This window comes from Phocoena phocoena, chromosome 1, assembly GCF_963924675.1.
Source record: "Phocoena phocoena chromosome 1, mPhoPho1.1, whole genome shotgun sequence".
Taxonomy (NCBI): domain Eukaryota; kingdom Metazoa; phylum Chordata; class Mammalia; order Artiodactyla; family Phocoenidae; genus Phocoena; species Phocoena phocoena.
In genome coordinates, this window is record NC_089219.1 from 28,054,069 (window position 1) to 28,068,098 (window position 14,030).

Genomic DNA, 14,030 nt, shown 5'->3' on the forward strand with positions numbered 1-14,030 from the left:
TTGCAGTCACCTGTGGGGGGTTAAATATGTTGTATTGTTTGCAACTCCTCCCATCAAGAAAGGGAGTCTATTTCCCTACCCCTTGTTTCTGGGCTGGGCCTTGTGAATTATCTTGACTTATAGAGTATTGCAGAACCGATGTCATGTGAACTCTCAAGCATAGGCCTTATAGTCCTTGCAGCTTCTGGTTTTTCTTTTGGCTGCATTGGGTCTTTGTTGCTGCACATGAGCTTTCTCTAGTTGTAGCAAGTGGGAGCTACTCTTTGTTGCAGTGTGCGGACTTCTCACTGAGGTGGCTTCTCTTGTTGTGGAGCACAGGCTCTAGGCCCACGGGCTTCAGTAGTTGTGGCACACAGCCTCAGTAGTCGTGGCTCGTGGGCTCTAGAATGCAGGCTCAGTAGTTGTGGCACACAGGTTTAGTTGCTCCATGGCATGTGGGATCTTCCCAGACCAGGGCTCAAACCTGTGTCCCCTGCATTGGCAGGCAGATTCTTAACCATTGTGCCACCAGGGAAGTCCCACATCTTCTGCTATTACTTTCTTGGAACATTCCTACAACATATCAAAGTTAGATGGGTTAAACTACTGAATGATGAAAAGTCATGCAAAGAGTGGCCCCATGGCCAGCACCAAGGCCCCATACCTGTGAGTGGAACCATCTTAGATTCCCCAGGTTGCTAGCTGACTGCAGCTTCATGAGCAAGCTCAGGCAGAAGAATTGCCTAACTAAGCCCAAATTGTAGAATCACAAGTAAGTAAATGGTTTTTGTTTTAAGTAAGTAACTTCTGGGGTGCTTTGTTATTTAGCAATAGGTATCTGTTCCAGATTTAATATCTAGAAGTGGAGTACTGCCAATCCTAAAACCTAAAACAGACAACATTGGCTTTGGGACCAGGCAGCAGGCAGGGTCTGGAAAGACAGCAAGGAAACTCTTAGTGGAGTTTGGAAGAGCAGTCAAGAAATTGTTATTGGAGGCTAGAAAAAGACTAACCAGTGTTATGTAGTGACAAAATGTTTGGCAGTGCTGCCACCTGTACTAACTTAGAAGATAGAAAATGTACTTAATGAACTTGTGGACCTAGATTAGGGGATTTCCAGAAAGAATACTAAAAGTGCCTATTGATTTATTTTAACCATCTGTGATAAGCTATTGTAAAAGAGAAATAAGCTAAAGAAGGAACGATTTTGTTTTCAAGCAGAAATTAGACAAAATATAAAGGGTCCAGGACAGTCTCTCCAGCTAGCACAATATCATCAAAATAAGAAATGGCGGGGGACTTCCCTGGTGGTCCAGTGGCTAAGACTCTGTGCTCCCAATGTAGGGGGCCTGGGTTCAATCCCAGGTCAGGGAACTAGATCCCACATGCTGCAACTAAGAGTTGGCGTGGGCTTCCCTGGTGGTGCAGTGGTTAAGAATCCACCTGCCAATGCAGGGGACATGGGTTCGAGCCCTGGTCTGGGAAGATCCCACATGCCGCGGGGCAACTGGGCCCATGAGCCACAACTACTGAGCCTGCACGTCTGGAGCCTGTGCTCCTCAACAAGAGAGGCCGCGACAGTGAGAGGCCCGTGCACCACGATGAAGAGTGGCCCCCACTCGCCACAACTAGAGAAAGCCCTCGCACAGAAACGAAGACCCAACACAGCCATAAATAAATAAATAAATAGATTGGACGTATCTTGTAAGTGGCTCTCACAGAATGGGTTTCTTTTTTAAAAATTTTTAATAGCTTTATTAAGATATAATTCACATACCATACAATATACCCATTTAAAGTGTACAATTCGGGACTTCCCTGGAAGTCCAGTGGTTAAGACTTTGCGCTTCCACTACAGGGGGCACAAGTTCGATCCCTGGTCAGGGAAGTAAGATCCCACATGCCACATGGCACAGCCAAATAAATAAATAAATAAAAATAAAATGTACAATTCGATGGATTTTGTGTATTCACAAAATTGTGCGACCATTACCACAATCAACATCAGAACATTTTCATCACCCCAAAAAGAAACTCTGTATCTATTAGCCATCACTCCTCATTTCCTCCCAACTCCTAGGCAACTACCAGTCTACTTTATTTCTCTATAGATTTGCCTATTCTAAACATTTTTTATAAATAGAATCATACAACATGTGGACTTTTGTGACTGACTTCTTTCACTTAGCATGTTTTCAAGGTTCATCCACATTTCAGCATGTATCAGTATTTTATTCTTATTGTCAATTAATATGGATGGATTACCATATTTTATTTATCCATTTATCATTTAATGGACTTTTGATTATAATGAATAATGCTGCTATGTACAATCAGGTGCAAGTTCATATGTGGACATAGGTTTTTATTTCTCTTGGGTATATACCTAAGAATGGCATTGCTAAATTATATAGTAGGTCTGTGTTTAACCACTTGAGATTGTTTTCCAAAGTGGTGTACCTTTTTTGCATTCCCTCTAGCAGTGTATGAGAGTTTCATTTTCTTCTCATCCTCTAAACATTTATTATTATCTCTCTTTTTGCTGATAGCTGTCTTAGTGGGTGTGGAGTTGTATTTCATTGTGGTTTTAATTTGCATTTCCCTGATGACTAATGATGTTGAGCATATTTTCATGTGCTTATTGGCCAATTGTTGATCTTCTTTGGAGAAATGTCTATTCAGATCATTTGTCCATTAACTGGCTTGTCTTTTTGTTATTGAGATATAAAAGTTCTTTATATATTCTTATTGCAATGCCCCTATCAGATATGTGATTTGCAAAGATTTTATCCCATTCTGTGGGTTGCATTTTTACTCTCTTGATGGAATCTTTAATTTTACTGATGTCCAATTTATTTTCTTCTGTTGCTTGTGCTTTTCAGTGTCATATCTAAGAAACCATTGCCTAATCCAATGTCACAGAGATTTATGTCTATGTCTTCTTCAAGGATTTTATAGTTTTAGCTCTTACATTTAGGTCTTGATCTATTTTGAGTTAATTTTGTATATAGTGTGAGGTAGGGGGTCCAACTTCACTCTTTTGTATGTGGATACCAGTTGTCCCATCCCCATTTGTTACAAAGACTGTTCTTTCCCCCACTGAATTATGTTGGAATGCTTGTGGAAATGAATTGACGTGAAGGTTTATTTCTGGTCTCACAATTTTTTTCCATTGACCTATATGTCAATACTTATGTCAGTACCATGTTGTTTTGATGACTACAGATTTGCCATAAGCTTAAAATACATATATTTTTCCAGGTTTTTCAATACTAAAAGAGGCCAGTAGCAGCTCTAATATTTTTGCCCAACATTTACTCTTGTGTACACCCTTGAAACCTAAATTTGGTCTCTGGTGGTTTTTTCCCACCAAAAGAATCTGGAACTCATTGCAGAGTAGATGATTCTATGGGGCAGGAGAAAAATCAGTATGGCTTTGGAACATTCTGTTGTGTCAAGAGTGTTTCAAGGATGTCAGGGGCAGAGCTAAAAGGCCAAAGCTTAAAGATGTGCTCACTGACCAACTTGCAATTATTTTATTTTATTTTAAATTATTTACTTTTCAGTTTGTGTCTCTTAATTCCCTACCCCTATCTTGAATCTCCCCCATTCCCTCTCCCCACTGGTAGCCACTAGTTTGTTGTCTATAACTGTGAGTCTGTTTTTCTTTTCTTGTATTCATTTGTTTGTTTTATTTTTCAGATTCCACATGTGAGTGATAACACAAAGTATTTGTCTTTCTTTGACTTATTTCACTAAGCATCATATCCTCTAGGTCTATGTCATTGCAAATGGTAGAATTCCATTCTTTTTTTCATCATCAGTGATGACATATGGTCCTAGGCTTTTCTTTGTTGAGGATTTTCTTCTTATTACTGATTCAATTTCCCTACTGGTTAGGTATTTTTGTTTTTGTTTTTGTTTTGCCATGCCACACAGCTTATGGGATCTTAGTCCCCCACCAGTGATCGAAACTGGGCCCCAGCAGTGAAAGCACTGAGTCCTAACCACGGACCACCAGGGAATTCCCAAGAATTTCATTCTTTTTTTATGGCTGAGTAATAATCCATTGTATATATATACCACATTTTATTTATCCATTCATCTGTTGATGGACACTTAGGTAATTGTAAATAATGCTGCTATAGACTTTGAGGTGCATATATGTTTTTGAATTAGTGTTTTCGTTTTCTTCATATATATAACCAAAGGATTGGAATTGCTGGATCATATAGTAGTTCCGTTTTTAGTTGAGGAACCTCCACACTGTTTTCCATAGTGGGTGCACCAATTTACATTCCCACCAAGAGTGTGCTAAGGTTCCCTTTTCTTCACATCCTCACCAGTATCTGTTATTTGTAGACTTTTTGATGATAGTCATTCTGAGAGGTGTGAGGTAATATCTCATTGTGGTTTTGGTTTGCATTTCTCTGACTGTTAGCAATGTTGAGTATCTTTTCATGTGCCTTTCAGCCATCTGATATATATTTTTCAGAAAAATGTCTATTCAGGTCTTCTGCCTATTTTTTAATCAGGTTGTTGGTTTGTTTTTTGGTCTTTTTTGTTACTGAGTTATATGAGCTGTTTGTATATTTTCAATATTAACCCCTATCAGTCATATCATTTGCAAATATTTTCTCCCATTCAGTATGTTGTCTTCTCACTGTTGATGGATTCCTTTGCTGTGCAAAAGTTTTTAAGTTTAATTTGGTCTCATTTGTTTATCTTTGCTCTTGTTTCTTTTGCCTTAGGAGGCATCCAAAAAATATTGCTATGATTTATACCTATGTTTTCTTCTGACCAACTTGTAATAATTTGATTGTAAAACATCATAATTTGGGTTAATTGGAATAATTCAAATCTATAAAGGTTATACATCCATACTAAGACTGAAAAGAGAAAAATAGCTTTAATACAATAAAAGGATGAATACAATATGATACATTTAATAATGAGTTACATGTGTATCTGCAAGTAGAGGTGTGAATGCACATGTATTTTTTCTTCTGTAAAGGGTATGTTGATTTAAATATACCTACATATAATTTACTTATGTTTATGTTCTATGTATGTATGTATGTGTGTGTGTGTATATATATATATTTTTTTTTGAACCAAAAATTTATGAATAAGCCAAAGCACCTTTAAAAAGTACTGAGTAGGGGACTTCCCTGGTGACACAGTGGATAAAACTCCATGCTCCCAATGCAGGGGGCCCGGGTTCAATCCCTGGTCAGGGGGACATGCATGCTGCACTGCTGGTGGGAATGTGAATTGGTACAGCCACTATGGAGAACAGTATGGAGGTTCCTTAAAAAACTACAAATAGAACTACCATATGACCCAGCAATCCCACTACTGGGCATATACCCTGAGAAAACCATAATTCAAAAAGAGTCATGTACCACAATGTTCATTGCAGCTCTATTTACAATAGCCAGGACATGGAAGCAACCTAAGTGTCCATCAACAGATGAATGGATAAAGAAGATGTGGCACATATATACAATGGAATATTACTCAGCCATAAAAAGAAACGAAATTGAGTTATCTGTAGTGAGGGGGATGGACCTAGAGTCCATCATACAGAGTGAAGTAAGTCAGAAAGAGAAAGACAAATACCATATGCTAACACATATGTATGAAATCTAAGAAAAAAGACAGGAATAAAGACACAGACCTACTAGAGAATGGACTTGAGGATATGGGGAGGGGGAAGGGTAAGCTGGGACAAAGTGAGAGAGTGGCATGGACATATATACACTACCAAACGTAAAATAGGTAGCTAGTGGGAAGCAGCCGCATAGCACAGGGAGGTAGCTTGGTGCTTTGTGACCACCTAGAGGGGTGGGATAGGGAGGGTGGGAGGAAGGGTGACACAAGAGGGAAGAGATATGGGAACATATGTATATGTATAACTGATTCACTTTGTTATAAAGCAGAAACTAACACACTATTGTAAAGCAATTATACTCCAATAAAGATTAAAAAAAAAAGAGTTTGCACGTCACAACTAAGGAGCCCTTGAGCTGTAACTAAGGAGCCCGCCTGCTGCAACTAAGGAGCTGGCAAGCCACAACTAAGGAGCCCACCTGCCACAACTAAGACCCAGTGCAACCAAATAAATAAATTTTTTTTTAAATAAAAAAAATTAAAAGTACCAAGTATAGGAAGGAGCCATCAGCACTAGTGATTTCATAAAATTATCATGACCAGATAAAAGACAGTCCAGCAGTTACTCAGCACCAGATTAACAGTAAGCAAGTAAAAATAGAGTTCAACAGATACTCTAAAGATGAGAAAAGTGAATCAAACTTTCATCTCTCAGGTGATAAAACAACTAAATGGCCCTACTACTTATAATAAAATACTGGTTAGAAATACCTAAGTTTTCAAGCAGAATGATGTTATGTAATGGCAGGATGATTGATTAGGGACTATTGATCATGCAAAACTTAGGGCTTACAAAGTTTCCAGTATAGACACTAAGCTTCGAAAATTAAAAACCATAAGGACGACAGAGAGTTATGTCTTATGATATTTTTTAAATTTTTATTACTTAAAAAAAGGCTTTTAAATTAGTCTAAATTACCTTGAACAGCAAAACTAGGTCTTAAATCCCAACTAAGAAAGAATTAGTTGATATCGCAGATCCCAGAACCTCAACTGGTCTAAAATTGCAATTTTTTTTCTATTGAATTTGGTAATATTTCTGAAATCCCAGAAATATTTAAAATAATATTACCGAAACCTTAAGAAGATAACAAAGTATAGGTATAATATAGGTATAAACTTAAGAGGTATAAAAACAGTGCAAAAATAATGCAGTAATATTTAACCTATGGCATTGAATAGGTTAAATATGTGTAGTCAATTGTGTAATCTTTGCATTTGTACATGCTTTGCTGATTTTTAAGGCATATGAGATATTCAAAAGTATCAGCCAGGGACTTCCCTGGTGGCGCAGGGGTTAAGAATCCGCCTGCCAATGCAGGGGACATGGGTTCGAGCCCTGGTCCGGGAAGATCCCACATGCCATGGAGCAACTAAGCCTGTACACCACAACTACAGAGCCTGTGCTCTAGAGCCCGCAAGCCACAACTACTGAGCCTGTGTGCCACAACTACTGAAGCCCGCATGCCTAGAGCCCATGCTCTGCAACAAAAGAAGCCACCACGGTGGCTTCCCTGGTGGCGCAGTGGTTGAGAGACCGCCTGCCGATTCAGGGGACGCGGGTTCGTGTCCCGGTCCGGGAAGATCCTACATGCCGCGGAGCGGCTGGGCCCGTGAGCCATGGCCACTGAGCCTGCGCGTCCGGAGCCTGTGCTATCCGCAACGGGAGAGGCCACGACAGTGAGAGGCCCGCGTACCGCAAAAAAAAAAAAAAAAAAAAGGAGAAGCCACCGCAATGAGAAGCTCGCGCACCACAACGAAGAGTAGCCCCCGCTCGCAGCAAGGAAGACCCAAAGCAGCCAAAAATAAATAAATAAAGTATCAGCCATATTAAATTTGTAACTGCAGTTTAAATTGTTTAAGGAAATTAATCAAACGTGTATTCCATGTTTAATGCTCAAGAAAAAAATGATTTCAACATATTGTTTATTAGAAATATGACTTTAGTAAATTGGGTGTTAAGCAACAAACAAGTAGCTGTTGAGTATTCTTCCCCCGGCACGAAAGTCCCCTGGATGTAAAAGAATCCATCAAATACACTGAATCATGGGCTTCCCTGGTGGCGCAGTGGGTGAGAGTCCGCCTGCCGATGCAGGGGACGCGGGTTCGAGCCCCGGTCCGGGAAGATCCCACATGCCGCGGAGCGGCTGGGCCCGTGAGCCATGGCCGCTGAGGCTGCAAATACTGAATCATAAGTCACAAAGTAGATAATATGCTTTTACTACTCCTTAGGAAGAAGGGAATGTAATAAATGGGGGACTGGAATAAAGGGTTGGTTGAAAGAATGAGGGAAACTGTGCCACATACACTTTCTGAGAAGGACAGACAACCAAACAGATAATTAGTCTACAGTGTGGTGAGTATTACAGAAGAGATACTCTGGGAGCATAAGGAAAGAGAAGTTAACTCAAAAAAAAAAAAAAAAAAGAAGTTAACTCAACCTGTATACCCTTTACATACCAGACATAATAAAATACTATGCAATTGGCCAGATGTTTGTAACCAAAATCATGGAAACCTCACATCCAATGGCCACAATCTGAATCCTTCGACCACCTAAATTTGCTCCACCTGTGAAATAATATATTAAGGTATCCCACTTTCTGACTACAGCCTTCTATCTTTTCTATTTTCTCACTCAATTTCTCTCTCTAAAGCTATACTTCTATCTTATGAAGACATCTGGTTCCTTAATCAATCTATTTTCATCCTATTAACCTTCCACTCTCTTCTCTTCCTTTTAGATTTTTGTACTAGTCACTTGCCAATACACTCACCTTTCTCCTGTGGCCCTTCTGTTGTACCTACCTGGAAAAAACAACCCTGAATCAACTTCTCCATGCCTACACCTGGGCTGCTTACTATTGTTGGTAAAAAATCATACAGCCTACCAGGCTGGCATGAATATACATTCAAGTTCCTCAACCTCAACTGTGCTAATGGTATTGTCCAGAAATCTTCCCATGCCTTTTTTGTCAGTTCTCTCTTTCATTCTTCACAATGACTATTCAGAGTTTCTCCCTTCTCTTCAAATCTGTGACCCTTTCATCTCACTCATGGCAGATGACCTGACCTCTTAGTCCATAGACAAAATACCATAGAAGCCATTAAGTAAGAACTTCTTCAGTTCCTGGCACCAGACTCACAAGGTTTTCTGCAATTATACCAACCATTCTTTCTTTCCTCCAATTACAAAGGAGGGAGTGTCTCACCAGCTACCACTTTATCTTCTTTGTCATAACAACACACCTCTTGGAAGAGCTGATTATACTCACTGTTTTCATTTCTTCATATCACACCCACTCTTCAATCCACTGCTATGATACCATATTCACTGCTTTGTGATACCATATTCTCGTACGCCTTGGTCATTTCTTTTTAATCTCTTTCCTATGTTCCCATATCTGTACTGATTTTTAAATTATCAGTGCTCCTCAAGACCTCTCTCTTTGGTCTTCTTTTCACCTCATTGTACCCACAATAGGTGTACTCTCATCACCCACTTCTGTGGCTATAATCATCAACACTGTGGTGACCCAATGCTATAACTCTTTCCCAGATATTTCTTCTGAACTGTTCCAGCTGCCTATTAAATATTTTCCTTTGGATATTCCATAGGACCTGAAACTCAACAAATTTAATATTGCACCCATTATTTGCCCCAGTGCCCCACCCCCTCAACTACTTCTCCTTCTCCTGTGTTCCCTATTTCATGGAATGATACAACCATCCACCAGGTTTTCTTTTCACCACCACCGCCCCCCCCCAATTGGCAGTGGAAGTGCGAAGTCCTAACCACTGGACTGCCAGGGAATTCCCTACCAGGTTTTCTGATCATCATGCTTAACTCCTTCATCTCATACGAATCCACAGTGATTTTCTCTTAAACATCTCTTTAATAGGTCCTTTTTTCTCCATCCCCACTTCTACTCCTGGGTCAGACCACCATCATCTCTGATTTGGATTACTACAGCACTCTCTGAACTGGTCTTCAGAAGTGGTCTCTGTACCTACAGCTATTCTGCCCTTCCTACCCTTACCCCCAACCAGCCAAAGCAATTTTTCTAAAGTGTAAATCCGATCAAGTAACTTCCTTGATTAAAATTCTTTTGTCTTCCCACTACCCTTCCCACTCCCTAACCTAGTTTATAAGGCCCAACATGATGTGACCCCCATCTACTTCCAGCCTCAATTCTAGCTACTCCTTCCACTTTGTATAATAGGCTTCAATAATACTGAATTTATTTCAATTCCTCAAATGCTTCAAGCTCTTTCTTGCCTCAGCCTTTGAACAGGCTGTTCCTAGAATACTCTTCCCCCTTCTCTTTGCCTGGCTAAGTCCTACTCAGACTTCTTATATCAACTTTTATGTTATTTTCTCCTGGAAGCCTTCCTTGACCTCCAAGCCTGAGCTAGATGGGAACTTTTATGGGCCTCCCAGCATCCCATACTTCCACTCTCATAGGGTCATGTTGGTAATACCTAGTTACATGTCAAAATCCCCCACTAGACCAGCTCTATGAAGGCAGGAATTTGTGTCTATCTTGGTGCTTTTTTTAATCCCCACCATCTAGTATAGTGCCTGTCACATAAACAACACTCAACAGATATCTGTTAATTAATAATTACTGATATTCAGCACTTACTTTTGGGCAGATATTATGCTTTATATACATTGTCCTGTTTGATCTTCTCAGCAGCCCCATAAAGTATTATTGTCATTTCCATTTTACACATGAGGAAACTGAGGCTCACACAGGTTAATGCCCAAGGTCATTCAACTAGTAAATGAGAGAGCCAGAATTTACACATGGGCTGTCTGACTCCAAAGATAGTATTGTTATATGCTGATCTTTAAAATGGGAAGATGAGCTAGCAGGAAAAGAATACTATTATTTCAGATATTACCAACTAGGTTGGCCCAGATTAAGTGACTCCAAGAGTTCCATTGAGGTCATGATGGAAACACTGCGGAACAGTGCCAAATGCCAGGCCCCTGTAAGATTTAATATCAGCTGAAAAAAATAAGCCAATTTCAAGGTGAATTTATTTAGTATTTGGTCATTTGTATTCATAGTCCAGAGACAGTAACAATGAGAAATAGAAACAAAGACATCCTGAGGCAGAAATGATACATTCACTGATCCATTCATTAAACAAACATTTATCCAGTGACTCCTTGTCCACTATTGTGTTAAGTGCTAGGAAATAAGATGTAAGAGGCAAAGACACCCAGTTTCGGAAACAGAGAAAGTGCACGTGAGGCAGAGATGCAGAGCAAGACTCACACAAAGAATTTCGTCTGAGTTTGTTTGTGTGATAACCAGCAAATAAAATCTAAAATGTATTTCAAAGAATTGTCCTGAGACACATAATTAAGGTGCTTTAAAAAAAATTTTTTTTTTAGCATAAAGAACTTTGAGGAGGGAGAAGGGCTCTTCAAGGAGACAAACAGAATTGACACATTCTTACTCTCCCTGTGGCACATTGTTCCACATATTGCCAGTTAGCTACGTACTCACAAGCTGGTGAAATCTCACACTACAGTTTTGCATCGTTCTTTGACTCTTGATTTTTTTTTCCCAGCAAATTTATGAGGATTTTTCCCCATTATAAAAGTGATACAAGGTTATGGTTGAGGTGGTGGGGGAGATAAATAAAGAAATAAATATTTTAAGTTGTAAGGGAAAAAGAAATCTACCCTCAGTCTCATTGTCTCAAAGACAGCAATTCTTTACATTTAGCATATTTTCCCTTATCTTCTTTCCGTGAGTTATTTTTTAAAATGTATTTGAAATGATGCTACTTATGCAATCCTCCATTCCAACTGTCCTCACTGTGTGGTAGCCATGTGCTTCAAAGAGGACTGATACTACCACTCAATTCCAAGGGTTGTCCCTGATATAATTCAGTAACAGTATCCTAGACTCCTTACCACGCTAATTAGTTCAAAATCAGCACAAGATCCCAGATAGGCCAGCTGGTTGTGAATGAGAAAGTATACTCCATGGTAATGAGCTTGCTACCATGAAGGAGGCCAGCTTGAAAATAAAGTCAATCAAAGAAGGCAGAGCTGGGGCTTCCCTGGTGGCACAGTGGTTGAGAGTCCGCCTGCCGATGCAGGGGACGTGGGTTCGTGCCCCAGTCCGGGAAGATCCCACATGCCGCGGAGCGGCTGGGCCCGTGAGCCATGGACGCTGAGCTTGCGCGTCCGGAGCCTGTGCTCCGCAAGGGGTGGGAGGGAGACACAAGAGGGAGGGGATATAGGGATACATGTATATGTATAGTTGATTCACTTTGTTATACAGCAGAAACTAACACAACAATGTAAAGCAATTATACTTCAATAAAGATGTTTAAAAATCTTTTAAAAAGGCAGAGCTTCATTATGTAATACACCCGAAACTAACGTACATAAGTCAACTATATTTCAACTAAAAAAAAAGAGGGTAGAGCTGAGAGAATTACAGAAAAATACAACCTAGCCCAGACAAGTATGGAGTTTATCTTCTTTCTATACTGTTCAATTTTATGACTCAATGCATTCCTTTTATTGTTTAAACCTGTTAAAGTTGAGTTATATAATTCTTGCAAACAAGCAGGCTAAATGGATATACTACCCAAATGGGATAATCAAATGAAGCAATTTTAGCACTAGACTTTGAAAAAATAAATGAAGCCTGTTTTTTGGGGGGAGGGCATAGAATACAAAGAATAAAGTTGTGGTATTAATTCCCATTCTTTCTGAACTCCTACTCTTGGGCCAAAAGCAGGATACTCTTAATATCTGGGTGTTTTCCTAACGGTATGAATGTCATTGATTATGGATGAGATCCTGAGGGCTTTTCTTGGACTATGGCTTGACTCCTACTGGGCTTCTCTCTTTAGATACTTATTTAAAAGAGGTAAGTCAAGGAAACAAGTTAGGTTCCCATGCTTCATCCAAAAGTAACAGGTATGAATTTTAGGGCATATGCAAGTATGGAGGAAATAACTTACTTGTTTTCTCATAATCAGCTTAAATCTAAATCTGAGACCTCATGCTTACGCTGGCAGAAAATTTAATCTCAGTCATTATTGGTGTTCCCAAGAAGAATGCCACCAGAGGTATGTATAGGTCCCATGGTGGGTCTTACTCGCCACCAAAGCATCATGGAATCTCTGCAGCTATTAGCTCAGTAGTCCAGACTGGTTACATCAGAGATAACCATTGCCCCAGTCTGCAGGTTCTCATCAGACCAGTGGCTTGATCATGAGTATCTTCGGCAAGGATGTAACTCCTTATTCTCAGGGTCCAGCACTCTCCCCATAATGCGGTTGAAGAACATGTTGCAGGTCCCCTAAAATCACAGAACTATAGACCTTCATCCTCTTCCTGTAATTCTGAAATCTTTTCTTCCTTGGTTTCCTCTAAGGCATGTCTCCGCCTCCTGTCTCCCCAAACAACTCTCTCTCTCTCTCCCTCCCTCCCTGGATAATTTCTTACTCTTTTCAGTCAGACTGAATTTTCACAAAACACGAGACCAGCTCTTGACTTCCAACAGCTTCTGCTTTTGGTCCTACTAAAATCCCTGAGATAATGATGCAAGGGAGGAAAAGTGTACAACAAATAACACAAATTAATATCTCAAAAATTAGATAACTGGGGCTTCCCTGGTGGCGCAGTGGTTGAGAGTCTGCCTGCAGATGCAGGGGACACGGGTTTGTGCCCCGGTCCGGGAAGATCCCACATGCCTTGGAGCGGCTAGGTCCGTGAGCCACGGCCGCTGAGCCTGCACGTCTGGAGCCTGTGAGCTGCAATGGGAGAGGCCACAACACTGAGAGGCCCACGTACTGCAAAAAAAAAAAAAAAAAAAATTAGATAACTGCCCCATGAACAAGCAGTTTGCACACCCGATGGAAGTCCTCACCCAGAACGAGGATTCAATTTTTTTTATAGTGTTTCTTTTCTTTTTCCTCAGTCCTGTTATCAGAATCAGGGGTATGCACTCACTGCTCCAGTTCTCTTAAAGTTTCTACACAAAAGGTAAGGCTTGTCTCATGGATATTTTTTACTCGTAAGAGTCATTCATTAGAAACAGGAGCCTATACATCTTATAGGCTCAACTGCTTTATCTTGCTGAGTGAGACAAACTTTATGAACCTAGAAAGTAAAACACATTTATTGTTAGGAATTGCTCATGAGTACATTTATTAAAAGACAGGATTTTGTGGACTTCCCTGGTGGCACAGTGGTTAAGAATCTGCCTGCCAATGCAGGGGATAGGGGTCCCATCCCTGGTCTGGGAGGATCCCACATGCCACAGAACAACTAAGCCCATGCACCACAACTACTAAGCCTGCGTTCTAGAGCCCGCAAGCCACAACTACTGACGCCC